The 22,725-nt window shown below is 38.7% G+C and overlaps 1 protein-coding gene and 1 long non-coding RNA gene across 2 annotated transcripts in view; one reads left to right on the top strand and one right to left on the bottom strand.

The window, feature by feature from the left end:
- LOC106095553 (myosin-G heavy chain) overlaps positions 1-22,725 on the bottom strand; it is a 236,661-nt gene that overhangs the window by 145,599 nt on the left and 68,337 nt on the right. The gene's annotated exons all lie outside the window — the stretch shown is intronic.
- Positions 16,400-21,594, top strand: LOC131995525 (uncharacterized). Its single transcript, XR_009397481.1, has 2 exons — positions 16,400-16,597; positions 21,428-21,594. It is a non-coding gene; the product is annotated as an uncharacterized LOC131995525 (long non-coding RNA).

Raw genomic sequence — 22,725 nt, 5'->3', positions numbered from 1 at the left:
TAGGTCGGACCTATATTTAAATTTGGGACAGTGAATTGGGTTAAGCCCTTCGACATACCTCTTCAATTTGGCCCAGGTCGGTTCAGATTTGGATAAAGCTGTCATATAGATCAATCTCTCGATTTAAAGTCGTGGCCCCATAAAAGGCGCATTTATAATCCGATTTCGCTGAAATTTGACACAGATCGGTCTATATTTGGATATAGCTATCAAAAAGACGAAATTTTGTTTGTTAAACAGTGGCTTGTAGTGTGCCGAAATTGATCCAAATCGGTCCAAATATTTCGATATAGCTGCTATGGCTATATCGAGGTTGGAACAACAAAATACTTAAATTATACAATAATAACAATTTAGGGAAATGTTTAGGAAAGAATTGGTATCTTCAAGTTACTTTGAAAGGATGCTTAAGATGTACAGTTGTAAAAGCTGGCATATCCTTTCGGATGAGTCACTGGTATGTTGTCAAAAGTAACTGAGGTTCAATCATTTGTTGTACCGGGGTTCGAGAATGATTTGATAGTGGATCCAATCGCAGCCATCCAGCGGCTTGCTACAAAATCCAGAGACATTAAGCCTTCAATTCAACAATTCGGATGGTGTCAGGCTTTGAGGCCCAATTCAACTAAAATAGAACTGCACCAAACACGGCCTAAAGAAGTTAAATCGGAAGAAATCTGCTATATCCAAAAGAAAAAGTTATGCTAAATTTCGCCCGGCTAGCCTTACCCGGATTTCGAGATAAAGAGGGACGCTCAATCGTAAGCTCGAAACGTTGTAGTGAATATTTTTTATTACAAGATTAAGTGTAGTTTCGGACTTTGTTGTGTATCCACTGAAAACTTTTGACTACTAGTGTGCCTTCGTTTAAGTGTGGTGGAGTGCAGATGTGTGCACGCTGCAACAACTTTGCAAATCACATGCGACCCATTAAAAGTGTCGGAGCATGGACTTCTTATTGCAATCTCTGTTGCAGCCGGCCGTGAGTTAATTGTGATGAAGTGAATGGTAAAGGTGGTGTGTATGGACTGTGGATCAAAAGTAGGAGGAGAGAGTTAGTACAAAATGCTTCTGCTTAAACTTTGAGCGGTCGATGTGCTCCAGCTGAAAGTAACGCTGGTATAAATATTAATTAGCGCATGGGTTTACATCTACTGGTCATTCACCAGCAACAGCACCATCACCATCAACGGCAGAAGTATGTTTTACAGATCGTCACTCGGCCAATACTCCAGCCCACTCTGACATTTGATTCTGTATTGGAACATGAATGAATATTTTCGTGGTCGTTCATGTACTGTCATCCATAATTGAATTGGAATGTGCTGTTGATGTTGGTAGTTTAATGGAATGCATTCCTAGTTTACGCATTTTTATGATACCGCTCAATATTTTAGATCAACAAAGTGTAAAACTGGTAGCTGGTCACCTAAGGGCCATATGCATACGTAAGGTCTGGGAATATTTTCTCTGACATCAGACATATCATAACCATATCGTTCTACTCTTAGACCCCTGTGAGCACCCAGAAGCCCCTACTCTAAAACACCACTGTATATGCATGTCGAGCTGGAATAAGTCGAAGCACACTTTTAATTGGACTAAGATACTTAGATATTGGCCCAATGTTTGCTCTATTATCAACACAGTTTGCATTAAATTAATTAACAAAATTCAGTGATTCACTCGTTATTGAGCGTGCAATTGCATGCCACCTTCTAATGCTTGGGTTAGTTTGCTCACGGTTGGTGGCAGTTGCCACTACCGGTCGCCATAAACCATGCAAAGGATTCAAGTGATCAAAGGCATTTCACCTGAACGTGTTTTCTTAGTTCCAAATCAAAGAAACCGAGCTCATAACAATTCTAGACGAAAAGTACAGTCAAGACAAGTATACCGAAAAAAGTATACCGCAATTCAACAACCAAGGCGTCCAATGTGATGCTCACAATGAGATGCTCACAATTTAATGTTGAAACATTTCATCTCAACTGTATTACAACGAAATGTCAGTAAGGTGATTTGCAACAACGTGTGAATCAGATGTATCGCTATTGGCACTGCAACTGGATGATCCTATTGAGCTCAATGTAATACACTTTACATTTTCTCTTTTGCTCCTTTCAAAGTAACCAACTCCAGATCTTAATAAGGTAATTGCAAAAGTAAATTGGTTCAGCTACTCCTTCGATACCGTTTTTAAAGGATATGGAGGTTAGAGTGTACCAAGCACGCTATGCAAATTGCAAATTTTGCCCATGAACATTTCACTAAGGAACTGGGGCAAACTTCTCACATATCAATGAGTGCAGTCCGATTCAAGTTTGAGCTCAATGATAAGGATTCTTCTTTTTATGGCCGAGTCTGAACGGCGTGCCGCAGTGCGACACCTCTTTGGAGAGAAGTTGTACTTGGCTTGGTACCTCACAAATGTTGCCAGCATCAGGAGGGGAAAACCACCGCTGAAAAGCTCATTTTTTAGCCGATTTTTCTCAAATTTGAACGGGACTTGCTTTGGATCTCTCCCCAACCATGCCAAGTAGGGATCAAATCGGAAAGTTTGCCATATAGACGGATCTCTCGATTAATGGCTTCGGCCTATAACAGACCTATTTTTTAGACGATTGTGCTGAAATATGGATCAGTGAGTTATATTACACCTCTCAAAGTCCGTGCCGAATATAATCCAAAACAGACCTTATTTGGATATAGCTACCATATAGACCGATCTTTCGATTTTGGTCTCCGGACCATAAAAAACATATTTGCCATAATTTCCCTTTTAAGCTATATATATTTAAGCATGGCTGCTGAAAGTCAAAATAACTCACTTCACGCAATATTTCGGCAAAATCGTATAACAATTACGTCTTCCCGGGACTCATGATTTCAAATCGGGAGATAGGCTTATATGGGAGCTATATCACATTATAAACGGATTTGGACCTATTTGACACGGTTGTTGGAAGTCATAAAATTTCATCCAAATAGGACAAAATCTAAGGCTTCTAGCGGCTCAAGAAGACAAATCAAAGTGCCACTCTATTTGGGAGTTATCCGATCCCATCCTATGGTGGTGGGGTTAAAAAGATTAATAACTTTTGGTAATGCAGGAAGTTTGCCCTAGATCATTAATGCAGGGAAATGCAGCAGATAATTTAAGCACATAATTTTAAAGACTTTAAAACAAAAAAACTAGGGCGAACGTTTTTGATGATGCCACGATCCGCATCGTTTAGCTCTCGGTATACATAGCTCTAGGACTACGAGCTCACTTATGTAAAATCGTTGCGGCAGGTGATTGCATGTGTAGGGCATGCGGAGAAGATGATGAGACGTTGGATCATTTCCTTTGTCATTGCCCGGCTTTCGCGTCTAAGAGATACCAGCATTTAGGTGGGGACACAATACCAGACATGAACCAACTTAGGGGCGTGGCATAGAAAACAATTAAGGATTTTGTAAGAAGCTAGGAATCTCTAACTTAAAATTTTCTTTTTCGAGGTTACTTTATAGGGCATAACAAGCCGATTACTGGCTAAGTTAGGAGTCACTTCTACGAGGTCGTCTTACTAAGTACGTCAGTTTAGGGCAACTACAAATTTCCTATGATCAATATTTATATTCAAAAAAACATACTGCCATGTGAAAAGAGGAGAAACGTCTATTCCGCAGAAAGAAAAAGGAAATGGAAAGACGTGAGTGCGGGCGAATTGGGACGTACAGGAGTCAGAATGAAGTCGGGAAATTCTACCAAAGAATTAAACACCAAACCGATGGCTTTGGTGCAGGCACATCCTCCTGCAGAGACAAAGAAGGAAATCTGGTAACTGACACAGACAACATGCTGAGGATATGGAAAGAACATTTTACCCAACTGCTAGTGTCCGATGTTGGCGGCGAAGAGGATACCGCAGAACCAATCCCTGATGATGGTATAGAATGTTTACCTCCTAGTCAGAATCAGGTCCAAGTAACAGTAACCCGACTAAAGAACAACAAGGCAGCAGGAGCCGACGGGTTACCCGCTGAACTATTTAAGACCGGAGGCGACACGCTGATAAGACGTATGCATCAGCTTATCTGCGCAATCTGGCTAGAAGAACGCATACCCGATGATTGGAACCTCAGCATACTATGTCCCGTACACAAGAAAGGAGACAAGACGGAATGTTCCAACTACAGAGGAATAAGTCTCCTCCCTATCGCATACAAGATACTCTCGAGCGTACTGTGTGAAAGATTAAAACCTAAAGTCAATGAGATAATTGGGCCCTATCTATGCGGTTTTAGACTTGGTAAATCCACCCTAGACCAGATATTCACACTGCGCCAAATCCTGGAAAAGACCCGACAAGGACAAATTAACACCTACCACCTCTTTGTTGAATACAAAACTGCCTTCGATACTCCTTTACGTTCAAAGGTATTTCAAGCCATGTCTGAGTTTGGTATCCCTGCAAAATTAATAAGACTCTGCAGGATGACACTTGCTGATACGCGTTCCTCAGTAAGAATAGGAAAGAATCTCTCCGAACCATTTAATACCAAACGAGGTTTCAGACAAGGAGACAGCCTATCGTGTGATCTCTTTAATATCCTGCTGGAGAAGATTATACGAGATGCAGAAGTGAATAGATATGGCACACTAATCACAAGAGAGCACATGCTACTTGCCTATGCCGACGATATCGATATCATAGGTCGGTCACCAGAAGTAGTAACTGCAGCCTTTGAAAGAATCGAAAGAGAGTCTGTGAAAATGGGTCTGGCAGTAAATGGAGATAAGACGAAATGGATGGTCTCCACTCCCAAAAAGCCTTGTACAACCGAGAAGATAAAGAACATGGAGAAAGTTGGGAATCACAACTTTAAAATAGTCAGTAACTTTATTTGCCTCGGCATCGCCGTAACCGAAACGAATGACACCAGTTTTGAGATAAAGCGAAGAATAATACTGGCAAACAGATGCTACTTTGGACTAAGTAAGCAGTTTAGAAACAAGGCCATCTCTCGACAGACGTAAACTACACTTTACAAGACACTGATACTACCCGTGCTGTTATATGGTTCTGAAGCATGGGTACTTGTGAAAGCAGATGAGGCAGTGATTGGAGTATTTGAGAGAAAGATTCTCCGTAAAATATATGGACCAGTTTGCGTTAACGGAGAATATAGGCGACGTATGAACCACGAGCTGTATGAGCTGCATGACGACGATAGCATAGTTACACGCATCAAAATACAACGGCTGCGTTGGCTAGGTCATGTTGTCAGAATGGATGAAGAAGCTCCAGCAAAGAAGTCTTTTGAAGGCAAACACGGTGGTACACGCAAACCGGGAAGACCAAAAGCCCGATGGAAAGATTAAGTTGTGGGAGACACCTCGAAACTTGATGTCAGAGATTTTAGAATGAGCGCAGAAGATCGAGGCGCTTGGAACGCTATTCTACGTTCGGCTAGTGGAAGAAATATTCTGTCGTAGCCAATTAAAGTAAAGTAAAAGGAATTGATTTTTATTTTTTCTGTGAAATTGCACCCAAAAATTTACATTCCGGATATATTGACTTTTGCCATTTTTGATTTTTTTTCAGCAATTTGGTTCAGCCTCTGTAGGTAATGCGTTATAGCCCATTAAGTTAAAAATTTGTGGAAAAATGGCAACTTAATGGAGTATTCTTGGTTTTTTTCTCTTTTTAAGCCTTTATTATTTTTAAAAGTATCGACCTATACATAAAGTAAAATTGGAATATTTTTTTTTTAATTTTCTGTAAAATTTTCATTGCAATGTAATTTAATTTTTTCCGAAATTTTAAGTTTTGAAGCTTTTAATAGGAAAGGACAATCTATTTCAAAATTTATTTAATATTCGGAAAATCTCATAAACTTTCTGATGGTGTAATCGGATTTCCAATCGGTTAAAAAACAGTCTTACAATTTCAAACATACCAACGATAACTTGATTGAGATCTTCAATTCAAAAAATTTAACTACAATATCTCATAAAACTTTAGAGATATTCCAGACGAGATCTATCTTTTGCAAAATAATAATGTCGTTCGACTTTTGAATGCAAATTTGGCACCGCTTCAAAATTTTAAATACTCGAGGTGACCAACATTCACACCCCGTGTTAGTCCCTGTTCCTACGACGGTTTCAAAATTTTTCACACTTATTGCAAACCATCAAGACGAGTTGCGTGTATATATCTTTATCCCTTACAATGTTATAGAGTCAGTCCAAAGATTATTCGACTCTGGAACGTGCCCCCCTATAGAATTCTTAAACCATTTTTTTACATTTGCACTTTTGAATTATGCTAAGTGCAATCAAAGAGCGTATTTTGAAAATATGGAGGGCGTATAAAAGGGAATATTTTTTATTTTCCATCAAAGTTGAAAAATTGTGTAAAATGGGTCTTTTTTAAAGAGTGATTTACTTAGAGAAGCTCTAATAAATCATTTTTATCTTTTTGATAATTCTACATTTATTAGGTATGTCCATCAACAGAAAAAAGGCCCTTTCCTTATCTCGCGTTTGAGATATTACACTTGAAATCCGCCCAGTTATCTAAAAATATTGGGTTTTTTTAAATTGAAATAGGTCAATTTTGAACGGTCATATTTTCTAACCTAAAAATCTAACATTTTTATGAGTAACAAAAATGGATGTTATACTTTAGTTGGATGTTTACTTACCAATTTTACCTTAACTGATTCTTCTTCCTGAATCAGCTTAGCCACTTTCGTCAGTCCGCGTATAATTTCTTTATCGCTTTTCCAACTTTCGTTTTTGTAATCAAGATGGAGATCTCACTTGTTATCGAATCATCACGAAATTTTCCATTTACCACTTAGCCCAATGATGAGCTCTATGAATTTAGGTACAAATCGGCTCAGATTTAGATATATCTCCCATATATACTATGTCGCTCGATTACACTTATAAGCATATAGTTATTGCTATGTTAAAACTTTTGGCACGAAATTCGACATGGAATGTTTCATTACTCTGAAAGTTAAATTTACCCTGAAAGTTAAATTTCATCAAAATCGTTTCATCTTTAAATCAATTCCTGACTCAAATCTGCAATGTTCTTCTAAATATCCATGTGCATAATTATTTGACACAAAAACGAAAAATTAAGGAAATTGAACTTAAAATCCAACACTTTGGGAAGGGCAAGAAAGGCAACTCTTGCAATATGCACCTGCTGCTGCCAGAGTGCTATTGGCAAAAGTTGGGGTTTAATCCGCGTGTCATACACTGGATAGATACTGCAGTTGTCAGACCTATAATGCTATATGGTGTTGTGGTCTGGTGAACGACACTTCAAAAGTACACCTACTGTTCAATACTCAGCCGGATCCAAAGGATGACTTGTTTCTGCTTAACAGACGCACTGAGAATGACACCATCTGATGTACTGAATTTAATGCTACACCTAATGCGTTTGGACATTGTGGCCAGATGAACTGCTGCCACAACTGCTGTGATGTTAAGGGAGCTTTCCCTTTTGGCCTGCGGATACTGTGTTTTCCTTGATGCAATGCCCGATGTTCCAGGCAGTATGAATTACACATTTCCTGTGCCACTTTTTGATAAAAAGTACTGTACCACTTACTGATAGAACCGATTGTAATTACAATATCCTTGGTAATAGACTTCTATACAAATGGTTCCAATCTAGACGACCAGATGGACTTTGAAGTATATTCTGAAGAACTAGGACTGGTAATATCGAGAAGGTAACCGACCACTGTGTGTGTATGAAGCGGAAATTCTTGCTATTAATGAAATGGTGGTATTGCTATGAAGTAATGTCATAACGGCAACTGGCATGACAAAATCCCTGCAGAACGTATTTCTGAATTCACGAGATGGCTGAACAGTTAAAAATTCATCTATTCTGAGAATCAGGCTTCACAGATATCCCCGGGAATTATAGAGCGGCGAGCCTGCGTGTCTAAGAACTACCTTACACATTGCAGGGGAACTTGAATCTGTGGGTATGCCTCTAGCGACATTTAAGCTAAGTCTTCAGTATCAGGCTGGGAGGGCACAAATGATAGATGGCCACAAAGGGGCGGTTGTGAGCATTCCAAAATGATGTGGCCTAATCTAGACTTGAAGAGGCCTACTGCTTTGCTGTCGATGGCTAGAACAGATGTCTCAGTTATTGTGTGCGTCATGACAGGTCACTGTCTACTCGAAAGACATGCTTACACACAGGTTTACATTAACCTGACTGTAGGTTGCCAGTAACGACTTTTGCCGAAGCTGTGAAGACGTCGAAGAAGAAGAAAGAGGCTATACAACATCTGTGTGTCCCGTACTGATAGTCGGAAGGAGTTCCACTTTAGGTTCTCATTTCTTTGTTGGGCTTTTTAAAGCGATCTGGATGGTTCAACGGTAGGAATAGAAAGCATATTCCTTCACCTGTGATTGTGTTACCGCAATAGACGAAAACGTCGGTTTTCAGATAGGTAATGAAGCATTCCATACTATATAGCTATATCTAAATACGAACCTATTTTGATGAAATTTACCAGATGCTTTCAGATGGGTAATAAAACATAGCATACCCAATTTAGAGGAAATCCATTCAAAACTGAGGTTACTACTTCCAGTCACTATCTGGCTATCGCAACTAACAGCCACCTGCACTTAGGTGGGGACACAATACCAGACATAAATCAACATAGGGACGTTGTATGCAAAATAATTAAGGATTTTGTTATTGGCACGAAAATCCTGACTTAGATATTTTTGTAAGGTTACTTTTTAGTATTTAGAAACACACAACAAGCAGATTACTGACTTAGGTGCCTGTCCTGCACTGGCAATCTTGAAGGCATCTTCCTTCTTCTCGTCCTGTAGTATTACAGTACTAAAACTAAACATATAAGTGAAAATATGGCGATATGCATACACTACCACTCACTTAAATAACACATGTTCAATAAATGCACAAAACTTAATTTTTATACCCTCCACCATAAGATGGGGGGTATACTAATTTCGTCATTCTGTTTGTAACTACTCGAAATATTCGTCTGAGACCCCATAAAGTATATATATTCTTGATCGTCGCGACATTTTATGTCGATCTAGCCATGTCGGTCCGTCTGTCTGTCGAAAGCACGCTAACTTCCGAAGGAGTAAAGCTAGCCGCTTGAAATTTTGCACAAATACTTCTTATTAGTGTAGGTCGGTTGGTATTGTAAATGGGCCATATCGGTCCATGTTTTGATATAGCTGCCATATAAACCGATCTTGGGTCTTGACTTCTTGAGCCTCTAGAGTGCGCAATTCTTATCCGATTGGGATGAAATTTTGCACGACGTTTTTTGTTATGATATCCAACAACTGTGCCAAGTATGGTTCAAATCGGTCCATAACCTGATATAGCTGCCATATAAACCGATCTTGAGTCTTGACTTTTTGAGCCTCTAGAGTGCGCAATTCTTATCCGATTGGGATGAAATTTTGCACGACGTGTTTTGTTATTATATCCAACAACTGTGCCAAGTATGGTTGAAATCGGTTCATAACCTGATATAGCTGTCCTATAAACCGATCTGGGATCTTGACTTCTTGAGCCTCTAGAGGTCGCAATTATTATCCGATTTGCCTGAAATTTTGTACGACGGATTCTCTCATGACCATTAACATACGTGTTTATTATGGTCTGAATCGGTCTATAGCCCGATACATATCCCATATAAATCGTACTCTCTATTTTACTTCGTGAGCCCCAATGGGCCCAATTCTTATACGAATTGGCGGAAATTTTACACAGGTCTCCAACATATAATTTAATTGTGGTCCGAACCGGACCATATCTTGATATCGTTTTAATAGCAGAGCAACTCTTTTCTTATATCCTTTTTTGCCTAAGAAGAGATGCCGGGAAAAGAACTCGACAAATGCGATTCATGGTGGAGGGTATATAAGATTCGGCCCGGCCGAACTTAGCACGCTTTTACTTGTTTTAAGTTATAATAGAAAGTGGTAGTAAAGCGCATCGTTGTTTTTTAAAACTTGTCTAATTTCAAAATAAAATATTAAAAATCTGTTCCCTTTTATATAATTAAGGACAGAGCAACACAAAGTCATAAATTCAGGTAAAATATTTGGGTCATTTGAATAGCACACCCTACGATTTTGTCAGTGTTTGCAAATTGTCAGTATAGCAAAATAGATCGTGCTATGTCCTTTTTCAGACTCAAATACATTTTTGAAGACTTGGGGTGGAAATTTCTGCACGAAAGTGCTTCTTTGCATTTGGCATTAGTGGTCAAATCTAAGATTTAATCCCAAAATGTTGAGGTCCTGAAGTGACTATCACATTTTCCGGATTGTTATATTATATTTAGAAAGAGCATAGGGTTTGTTGGCACGTACATTTTTCAAGTCGGAAAAACAGTTTTCTCTAACAGACGGAAAATCTGATTTTCTAAGGAAGGTACAAACAGGATAGCACAATGGATCCTTAAACAGGTTAAGGTATTACTTATTGAATATGCTGAAATAACTTTGTTCTAAATGAAGACTACTATTATAGTAATATTTGACTTAAAAGTTAAAGGCCTTAACATTGATAGAAGGTTGGCATAGAAATCCCATTTCACTGCATAAAAATGAGCATTTACATCTACAAACAATGGCGGATGTACTGGTTATTGGGATCAAAACTACGAGTAGAAGTAACTATTATACAAATAAAATACAACTATGGGGAACAACTCCAACTCAAATGTAGAAAGATCCAGTCGATAACATTGAGGCTGATTGTCAACGCATCGTGATTTGTTACAAATAAAACTATCCATAGAGATCTTGATGTTCCTTTCATAAAAGACGAAATTCATTTGGTATCCATATCGTCCCAATTGGTAAATATGCCCTGCTGGGGAATTTTGGTGGGTGGGGAAACCCCTCAGACACCAAGGAATTAAATTTTATGACTGATTTATACTCTCTTTTAAATACTTTTTTGGGGGGTCGGGACCCCTGGTGAAATACAATTCATTTGATACCCATATTGTCCCAATCGGTAAACATGTCCGTTCGGGTGGGTTTTGGGATTGGGCGCCCCCCAAGGTTACTTGACCCCAACATTTTATATCAATTTCGAGTTTTTGGGGTACCATAAAATGACGCACAGAAGTTCGCTTAAATCGGGATCTTGCGTTTTTGAAAATTGGGATAAGGGGGAGGGACCGCCAATGTACTTTACCACCACTTTCTGCCAACAAAAAAAACAGTAAGGAAAGGCAAAATAATAATACCCTACACCTTCGCTATAAGTAAAAAGTGGAAGCTATATCTAATTCTGAACTAATTTAAATGGACCTCGGCGGGTGTTTTCAGATGGGTTATTAAACAATCCGTATCAAATTTTGAGCAAATATGTTCAAACTGTAATAAATAGGTTGATAAATAACACCATTATTGAAAACTAGCCAAAATCTGATGAATATATATATGGGAGCAACGTCTAAATCTGAACCAATTTTGACCAAACTTCTTAGATTTTGTGGTAGATATAGAGAACAGAGATGTGCACAATTTTGGCAATATTGGTCAATAATGCGCTTGCAGTTACCCTAGAAGTGAAAATCGGTTGAAATACTTATATGGCTGCTACATAGTAGTCTGAACCGATATCTATGAAATTCACCAGTAATACTAAAAGACAAATGAGCACTTTATTGCAATATTAGTCCAAATCTGACGAACATACACATATAAAAATAATTTTGAAAAATAACAACTTTTGTTAAAAAAAAACAACTACGGAAGTTGTTAATTTTCCTGCAACAATTTATTTTGAGTTCCAACGACCCAAAGTATTTGTTGTTGAAAGGCACTCTTTGCAAGACAACATATCCATAAGTAAGACAAACAAGTAAAAGCGTGCTAAGTTCGGCCGGGCCGAATCTTATATACCCTCCACCATGGATCGCATTTGTCGAGTTCTTTTCCCGGCATCTCTTCTTAGGCAAAAAAGGATATAAGAAAAGAGTTGCTCTGCTATTAAAACGATATCAAGATATGGTCCGGTTCGGACCACAATTAAATTATATGTTGGAGACCTGTGTAAAATTTCAGCCAATTCGTATAAGAATTGCGCCCATTAGGGCTCACGAAGTAAAATAGAGAGAACGATTTATATGGGATATGTATCGGGCTATAGACCGATTCAGACCATAATAAACACGTTTGTTGATGGTCATGAGAGGATCCGTCGTACAAAATTTCAGGCAAATCGGATAATAATTGCGACCTCTAGGGGTTAAGAAGTCAAGATCCCAGATCGGTTTATATGGCAGCTATATCAGGTTATGAACCGATTTGAACCTTATTTGACAATTTCAGCCAAATCGGATAGGAATTGCGCCCTCTAAAAGCTCAAGAAGTCAAATCCCCAGATCTGTTTATATGACAGCTATATAAGGTTATGGACCGATTTCAACCATACTTGGCACAGTTGTTGGGTATCATAACAAAACACGTCGTGCGAAATTCCATTCCATTCGGATAAGAAATGCGCCCTCTAGAGGCTCAAGAAGTCAAGACCCAAGATCGGTTTATATGGCAGCTATATCAGGTTATGGGCCGATTTGAACCATACTTGGCACAGTTGTTGGATATAATAACAAAACACGTCGTGCAAAATTTCATTTCAATCGGATAAGAATTGCGCACTCTAGAGGCTCAAGAAATCAAGACCCAAGATCGGTTTATATGGCAGCTATATCAGGTTATAAACCGATTTGAACCATACTTGGCGCAGTTGTTAGATATCATAACAAAACACGTCGTGCAAAATTTCATTCCAATCGGATAAGAATTGCGCACTCTAGAGGCTCAAGAAGTCAAGACCCAAGATCGGTTTATATGGCAGCTATATCAAAACATGGACCGATATGGCCCATTTACAATACCAACCGACCTACACTAATAAGAAAAATATTTGTGCAAAATTTCAAGCGGCTAGCTTTACTCCTTCGGAAGTTAGCGTGCTTTCGACAGACAGACGGACGGACGGACGGATAGACGGACGGACATGGCTAGATCGACATAAAATGTCACGACGATCAAGAATATATATACTTTATGGGGTCTCAGACGAATATTTCGAGTAGTTACAAACAGAATGACGAAATTAGTATACCCCCCATCTTATGGTGGAGGGTATAAAAACCATCTACCTGCCCGCCGCATGCCTTACTTCGGCTGGTGGTGTTTTTATTTTTTTTATTCGGCTCGCGCTGCTTTGTCTCGTTCGTTTTACTGCTGCTCTCGGGGTTTTCTTTGTGACCCCCTCTCTATTATTATAATTAAAAACAAATTTTAACAATTTTGGTGCCGCAGAGGATTGAACTCATGATCTCCTGTTTGGTAGTCTTGTGCGCATCCACTAGCCTACCGACAACATCTTTATGATGAAATAACTCAATAAGTACGGTTGCACAGTAATAAGTGTCTCAATTATATAAATTTAAAAAAGATAAAAACCACTCAAAAAAATTTTTTATTTCTGAAAACGAAATTCATATTTTTTTGCCGAATTTCCAAAATAAGTTTAATGACAAAAATAAATAAAATTTGGTTTGACCGACTGGGGACTCGAACCTGTGTTTGCAAGTCATGAATGGCATGGTAGTTTTGTGCGTTACAGGGTAGAACGCCTATTTTTACAACTACCTCAACTAAAGAATTTGTTGAAAGTCAACAAAATTGCAATAATTTTGTCTGTCAAGACTTTTGTAGAGATTTACTTACGTACTTCAACAAATAATGTCTTCGATTCAATGACAAAATTCGTTGAGAATTTAAAGTTTCACATACAATTTTGGTAGTTGGTTTTTTCTAAGACTTATTTTTTTCTGTGTATATATGGGATCTAGATTTAAACCTGAACCGATGTCTAGCAAACTTCTTAGATATTGTGGTAGTTGTCGGGGAAAGCGCTGTACAAAATTTTGGCAGGATTGGTGAATAAATGCGCTTGCAGTGACCATAGAAGTGAAAATCGGGATATATGTATACAGCAGCTATATCTAAATCTGTACACATTTCCATGAAATACACCAGTATGTCGAAAGTCATAAGAAAATCTTTTCTGTCGAATTTCTAGAAAATCGGTTAACAAATTTCTCAAAATCGTACGAACATATAGATGGGAGCTTTATCTAAATCTGAACCGATTTCGAGCAAATTATATAGATATTGTGAAAGTCGTCGAGGGGAGCGTTGTACAAGGTTCTGTGAAGATTGGTCAATGACTCGCTTTAGGAGTGAAAATCGGGCGATATATATATATATATATATATATATATATATGTATGTATATATATATATTTATATATATATATATATGTATATATATATATATATATATATATATATATATATATATATATATATATGTATGTATGTATATATATATATATATATATATATATATATATATATATATATATATATATATATATATATATATATATATATATATGAGAACAGTCCAAATATGAGAACAAATATGAGAACAGTCCATACTGGAACTAAAGATCAAATGCCATTTCGAGTCATGGGATGGCACTAAAACATTCCTCATCTTTTTTATTTATATATGATCCCAAAAAGATCCATTACTTATAAAATGTACTAGGAACTCCATACGTTTTCAATGTCTTTGACGGGATTTAAAGTTTTGTTATACCCTCCACCATAAGATGGGGGGTATACTAATTTCGTCGTTCTGTTTGTAACTACTCGAAATATTCGTCTGAGACCCCATAAAGTATATTTATTCTTGATCGCCGTGACATATTATGTCGATCTAGCCATGTCCGTCCGTCTGTCCGTCCGTCCGTCCGTCTGTCTGTCGAAAGCACGCTAACTTCCGAAGGAGTAAAGCTAGTCTCTTGAAATTTTGCACAAATACTTCTTATTAGTGTAGGTCGGTTGGTATTGTAAATGGGCCACATCGGTCCATGTTTTGATATAGCTGCCATATAGACCGATCTTGGGTCTTGACTTCTTGAGCCTCTAGAGTGCACAATTCTTATCCGATTTGAATGAATTTTTGCACGAAGTATTTCGTTATGATATCCAACAACTGTGCCAAGTATGGTTGAAATCGGTCCATAACCTGATATAGCTGTCATATAAACAGATCTGAGGATTTGACTTCTTGAGCTTTTAGAGGGCGCAATTCCTATCCGATTTGGCTGAAATTTTGCATGACGTATTTTATTTTTACTTTCAACATCTGTGTCAAATAAGGTTCAAATCGGTTCATAACCTGATATAGCTGCCATATAAACCGATCTGGAATCTTGACTTCTTGATCCGATATGCCTGAAATTTTGTACGACGGATCCTCTCATGACCATCAACAAACGTGTTTATTATGGTCTGAATCGGTCTATAGCCCGATACATATCCCATATAAATCGTTCTCTCTATTTTACTTCGTGAGCCCCAATGGGCCCAATTCTTATACGAATTGGCGGAAATTTTACACAGGTCTCCAACATATAATTTAATTGTGGTCCGAACCGAACCATAACTTGATATCGTTTTAATAGCAGAGCAACTCTTTTCTTATATCCTTTTTTGCCTAAGAAGAGATGCCGGGAAAAGAACTCGACAAATGCGATCCGTGGTGGAGGGTATATAAGATTCGGCCCGGCCGAACTTAGCACGCTTTTACTTGTTTTTTTTTGGCTTTTCGTAAGGTGAACTGGTATTCCTTCTTTCCAAAATGATCAATGCCAAAACATTTGCATAGGCAAACCCATTGATTGTGCCACCGCCACTCTTTTTAATAATGGCGCTTGAAGTGAGTTTTTATTTGAAATGCAAATCGAATGCATTCATCAACTGATTGCAGCTTGTCGCCACAAAATTGTCGGCCTCGCTTGTTCAAAGGCCAGGCAGTCGTCAAAATGTGCAGTGTTGCCAATACAGACTCAATGTTCAAATAAATAGTGAAGAATTTATTCAGAGTAAGATTTTCAGTGTGACTTAAGGTTGTTGGAAATCAAGCATCGGCTCTGATTGGTTTAAACTTGACAAATCTAGGCCTAACTTGTTCTTCTTTTATCTCAAATGTGGGCATAAACCCTCCCCGCGGTGTCACCTGGGTAGCTATCTATAATATCCGTTAAAGGTAGTAAGAAGGGTTTTGCATTTACCGGCTTTTAAAAATCCCAAGAAAACGGGAACAAATATTTTTAATTTCCCGGGCTTTGGGGAAAAAATGCTATTAACATATAAGCCAAAGGTTTTTGGCCTTAAACATCAAGTTGTCAAGTTGTCATTGAATTTTCAAATGATTTTTTTCAACGATTTTTTTTTGTCAGGATTTCATATTTGGACATAAACTATATTACAAAAATTAAATATGCACTATAAAAAGCGGTTCGGCTAAAGACTATGTGGAAAACAATTCCCACTTTATTTTGCTGCTTAACTTTACAGATGCCGATGCAGCTTAAAATACAACTTACTAAGCTGAAGTATAGAAATTGTAGGGCGCACAATGAACGGATATCCATTATTGAAAATTGTGAAAAGGTATTTGGAGTTCTGTTTTCATATTAAGGAAACAATCGCTTCTTCTCTACAATTTTCTGGTCGTTTCATACTCCCAGAACATGCAGATTTCACTACTCTGTTCCTGACATTCGACTGTTGAAAAAAGGATATCTCTCAATTGATGCTGGTCGGTCAAACACCGACCACATTTAACTATGGATACAATCTGCTTCAATTTAGCCATCTGAGACGCGAAGTAATTTAACTTTGAAAAAAAAAAAACAAGAAGTCAAGAAGCAAGATCGGTTTATATGGCAGCTATATCAGGTTATGAACCGATTTGAACCATGCTTGGCAAAGTTGTGGATATCATAACAATACACGTCGTGCAAAATTTCATTCCATTCGGATAAGAATTGCGCCCTCTAGAGGCTCAAGAAGTCAAGACCCAAGATCGGTCTATATGGCAGCTATATCAAAACATGGACCGATATGGCCCATTTACAATACCAACCGACCTACACTAATAAGAAGTATTTGTGCAAAATTTCAAGCGGCTAGCTTTACTCCTTCGAAAGTTAAAGTGCTTTCGACAGACAGATGGACGGACATGGCTAGATCGACGTAAAATGTCACGACGATCAAGAATATATATACTTTATGGGGTCTCAGATGATTATTTCGAGTAGTTACAAACAGAATGACGAAATTAGTATACCCCCCATCCTATAGTGAAGGGTATAAAAACTAAAATACGATGTCTGAAATTGCCGGGATTTGCTGGCTCAGAATTTCAATTTGCAAAACACTGGTAGTAAGCTAAAATGTGCCACGAGTTCACCAGTAGAACGATGGGTTGGAGCGCCTGGTTAGTAGTCCATCACCAGGAAAACTTGAAGAAATTACTACGACAAAGAACGAAGAAGATTAAAAACGGATCCCTCCCTTATGTTGACGGCCCCCGCAAACGTTTTAAGGACCATGATTGTGCGTATCTGCACCTAGAATGTCCGCACTCTTCATAGAAAGGGCGCAGCATATGCACTTGCGGAAGTAGACATTGGAGAAATACAGGGCAGACATTACTCTCATATAGGAAGTGCGATGGCTCGGGAAGGGCTCCACAACAACACCGAGAGGCGGGGACTGATAAAAAAAATTACAGTTATTTTCAAATTTGGTGAGTTACGAATGATATATTTTCGCATTTTTATACCCACCACCGAAGAATGGGGGTATATTCATTTTTTCATTCCGTTTGCAACGCATCGAAATATCCATTTCCGACCCTATAAGGTATATATATTCTTCACCATCGTAAAAATTTGAGACGATCTAGCCATGTCCGTCCATCTGTCTGTTGAAATCACGCTACAGTCTTTAAAAATAGAAACATTGAGCTGAAACTTTGCACAAACTTTTTTGTTTTGTCCATAGGCAGATTAAGTTCGAATATGAGCTATATCGGACTATATCTTGATATAGCCCCCATATAGACCGATCTCGTGATTTAAGGTCTTAGGCCCATAAAAGCCACATTTATTATCCGATTTTGCTGAAATTTGGGACAGTGAGTTGTGTTGGACCCTTTGACATTTTTCTTGAATTTGGCTCAGATCGGTCCAGATTTGGATATAGCTGGCATATAAACCGATAAAAGGCGCATACTGCCCGATTTAGCCAAAATTTCGGACAGTGAGTCTTAGGCTCCTTGACATCTATCATCCTTTAATTTGGCCACGATCGGCCTAGATTTGGATATAGCTGCCACATAGACCGATCTCTCGATTTAAGGCTTTGAAGCCATAAAAAGTGCATTAATTGTTCGATTTCTCCCAAATTTGATACAGTAAGTTGTGTTAGGGCCTTCGACATTCTTCTGCAATTTGGTCCAGATCAGTTTAGATTTGCATGTAGCTGTTATATAGACGGATCTCTCGATTTATGGTTTTGGACCCATAAAAAGCGCATTTATTTTCCGATGTCGCCGAAATTTTGGACAGTGACTTATGTTGGGCCCTTCGACATTCTTCTTCTATTTGGCTCAGATCGGTCCAGATTTCAGTATAGCTGCCATATGGATCCCGCCCTAGATTTAAGGTCTTGGGCCCATAAAAGTGCGATTTCCCGAATTTTGGGACAGTGGGTTCAGATTGGTCTGTATTTGGATATAGCTACCAAAAAGCTACCAATGTTTTGTTCTTTTATATATGTTGGTAATATCAGCCATTTCGTCAGTTTGTTTTTGACATATAAAAAGATTAGTCGTGTTTTTTGGTGTACCCTTCGAGTTTTTACTATTCGAAAAAATGGATCAAAGAAACTGCGCTAAGTAACCAAAAAATCTGCACAAAGGCAAAATTCTTTAACATTTGCCTTTTTGCGCCCATGTCCCGACGGAAAACAAGGAAGAGGAGACCAAGCATATTTTCTACGAGCTCCTAAAAGAGAATATGACCGCTGTCCTGCCGATTTAAGGTTGATATTAAAATCGTTCTAGGCGATTTTTAAAGCGAAAATTGAGAAGGAAAATATCTTTACCGCAACAATCGGAAAATTTAGCTCACACGAAGAAACGTCCGGTAATGGATTGAGGCTAATAGACCTCGCATGGCAACGAACATGTTAGCAGCATCAGATTCTAACATCGAAGGGTTCAAACGAACACATGGCTGTCATGTTGTGGTAGATGGAAGGCATTCAACAAGCGATCCGAGGGGCGAACGTCGATTCAGATCATAACCTTGTTGCAGCAAAGGTTCGCACACATCTTAAAGTGGCGAGTAACGTACAATCTGAGCACGGAAGCTGGACATCGGAAAGCTACAAGCACAACAAGTGGAAACGGCATATTCTACTCGGCTGACCCAAATGCTTCAAGAAAGCACTCCCTGTCCCGATAGTATAGCAGCGCAGTGGCAAACCTTTGCCCAATACATGGAAAGAGCCGCAACATCCGTACTTGTGTACCAAAAGCATCACCCAAGGGAGCCATGGTATAACCAGGATTGCCAAAAACCTTTTGAAGCCAAGAATGCGGCATACAGTGCAACTTTACGGTCAGTAGCAAAGCGCCAGGCGAAGGTGAGGTATCGGGAGAAAGGAGGGAGGAAAAGCGTCTTTTCCGCAAGAAAAAAAAGGAAATGATAAGACGTGAGTGTGAGCGAATCGAAATGTTCGAAAATTTTACCAAAGAATTAAACATCAAACGATGGTTTTGGTACAGGCACATCCTCTTGCAGATACAAGGAGGGAAATCTGGTAACTGATACAAATAGTGTGCTAAGGATATAGATGTTGGTGGACATGAGTATACCACAGAACTAATCCCTGCTGATGGTATAGAATGTGTACCACCTAGTCAGAACAAGTTCCACGTTGCAATAACCAATAAAAACCAGTAAAAACCATAAGGCAGCAGAAGCGGATGGGTTGCCGGCAGAACTTTTTGAGATCGGAGGCGACACGCTGTTTAGTCGTATGCATCGGTTCGTCTGCGTAATCTGGAACCTTAGCCCACTATGTCCCGTACACAAGAAAGGGGACAAGACGGTATGTGCCAACATCAGAGAATCAAAGTCTACTCCCTATCGCTTACTAAATACTATCGAGCTGTGTGAATGATAAAAGTCTAAAGTCAACGAAATAATTGAACCCTTTCGGTGTGACTTTAGACCTGGTAAAACCACCATAGACCAGTTATTACACTGCCCCAAATCCTGGAAAACACCCGAGAAGGACAAATATACACCTACAATCTCTATGTGGACTACAAAGCCGCTCTCAAAAACCCTATACGTTCAAAGATATTCCAAGCCATGTCTGAGTTTGGTGTCCCCGTAAAATAAATAAGACTCTGCAGCATGACAATTGCTCTAATACGTTCCCCCGTAAGAATAGGAAGGAATCTCTTCCAACCATTCAATACCAAACGAGATTTCAGACAAGGAGACACCCTAACATGTGATCTCTTTAATAACCTGCTGGTGAAGATTATACGAGTTGTAGATGTGAATAGAACAAGAGAACACATGCTACTCGCCTATGCCGACGACATCGATATCATAGGTTGGTCACCGGAAGTAGTAACTGCAGCCTTTGAAAGAATCGAAAGAGAGTCAGTGAAAATACGAAACATAACGAAATGGATGGCATCAACTTCCAAATCCCCTTGTAAAGGGTGATTTTTTTGAGGTTAGGATTTTCATGCATTAGTATTTGACAGATCACGTGGGATTTCAGACATGGTGTCAAAGAGAAAGATGCTCAGTATGCTTTGACATTTCATCATGAATAGACTTACTGACGAGCAACGCTTGCAAATCATTGAATTTTATTACCAAAATCAGTGTTCGGTTCGAAATGTGTTCAAATTTTGACAAATTTTGTTCAGCGATGAGGCTCATTTCTGGTTGAATGGCTACGTAAATAAGCAAAATTGCCGCATTTGGAGTGAAGAGCAACCAGAAGCCGTTCAAGAACTGCCCATGCATCCCGAAAAATGCACTGTTTGGTGTGGTTTGTACGCTGGTGGAATCATTGGACCGTATTTTTTCAAAGATGCTGTTGGACGCAACGTTACGGTGAATGAACACATTTCGAACCGAACACTGATTTTGGTAATAAAATTCAATGATTTGCAAGCGTTGCTCGTTAGTAAGTCTAATCATGATGAAATGTCAAAGCATACTGAGCATCTTTCTCTTTGACACCATGTCTGAAATCCCACGTGATCTGTCAAATACTAATACATGAAAATCCTAACCTCAAAAAAATCACCCTTTACAACCGATCGTCGTATGAGTCACGAGCTGTATGGCGACGATAGCAAAGTTATACGTATCAAAATACGATGGTTGCGTTGGCTAGGTCATGTTGTCAGAATGGATGAAAAAGCTCCAGCAAAGAAGTCTTTTGAAGACAATCACGGTGGCACACGCAAACCGATGGAAAGATCAATAGGTGAGAGACACCACGAAACCTACCATCTTGTCGTTAACCACAAAGCCGCCTTCGACAGTCCTATACGTTCAAAGGTATTTCAAGCCATGTCTGTCTAAGTTATATTCCATTGTGAAATTTCGATTCCAATTCCAGAAAAATTCCAAGTACTCATAAAGAGAGATCAAAAAATTTGGTTGTTTCACCTGAGATGTAATTGTGATGTAAGACCCTTTTAATAACATATATGTCACAGCTGGCGGCTCGAAACTATACGAAAATGTAATTGATGTGCGATTAGTTGATAAACCAATTTGATCCATGTTTTGAAATAGCACTCATGTGAACTGATCTTCGTCTTTAATTTCTTCTGTCCCAGCTAGAATTGCGTCCATCCTTGATGAAGGGTATTAAAGATTCAGCCCAGCCACTTTACTTATTCTTTTATAGTTTTTGAGATGGCAGCAAAAATTCACCGAATCAGTGAAACTTTTGTTTTAAAATACAAAAAAATCTGTCAACAATAGTTCAAAATTTCCTGCAAATTTTATTGGGTTGCCCAAAAAGTAATTGCGGATTTATTAAAAGAAAGTAAATGCATTTTTAATAAAACTTTAAAAAAACTTAAAACTTTAATCAAATATTCTTTTTTTACACTTTTTTTCTAAAGCAAGCTAAAAGTAACAGCTGATAACTGACAGAAGAAAGAATGCAATTACAGAGTCACAAGCTGTAAAAAAATTTGTCAACGCCGACTATATGAAAAATCCGCAATTACTTTTTGGGCAATCCAATATTTATAAGAGCAAAAAGTACACACCAAGCGTTTGTTAAAATTGCAATCCACGACAAATTTTAAAATGTTTTGCCATGGGGCCACGATCAAAATCGAGCTTCCGGCTTTTAAAGACAAAATTGAATGGTCGATGGGAGAATGGAAACGGCATCAGGTCAAAACATGGCGGCATAACCAAGGCGACGATAGGAAATCCGGATGGAATGGAAAAGATTTCGAACAGAATACCTGAGAGGACATTTAAGATAGAGTGCGAGGCACTGGGGCCAGGGGCAAGATCTTTAATTGACGGAACTCTGGTGTTGCCATCTGGAAGTTCATATTGCACGGATGGATTAAAGTTAAAGGACAGAGTAGGCATGGGACTCAGGAACTAAGATCTGTTTTAGACTGCCTGACAATAATACGGTCTTCCAAGCAGATCCAGATA

Source organism: Stomoxys calcitrans, chromosome 3 (genome assembly GCF_963082655.1).
Source record: "Stomoxys calcitrans chromosome 3, idStoCalc2.1, whole genome shotgun sequence".
NCBI classification, from domain to species: Eukaryota; Metazoa; Arthropoda; class Insecta; order Diptera; family Muscidae; genus Stomoxys; species Stomoxys calcitrans.
The sequence above is the reverse complement of the archived record's forward strand: the minus strand, read 5'-3'. Positions and strand labels throughout refer to the sequence as shown.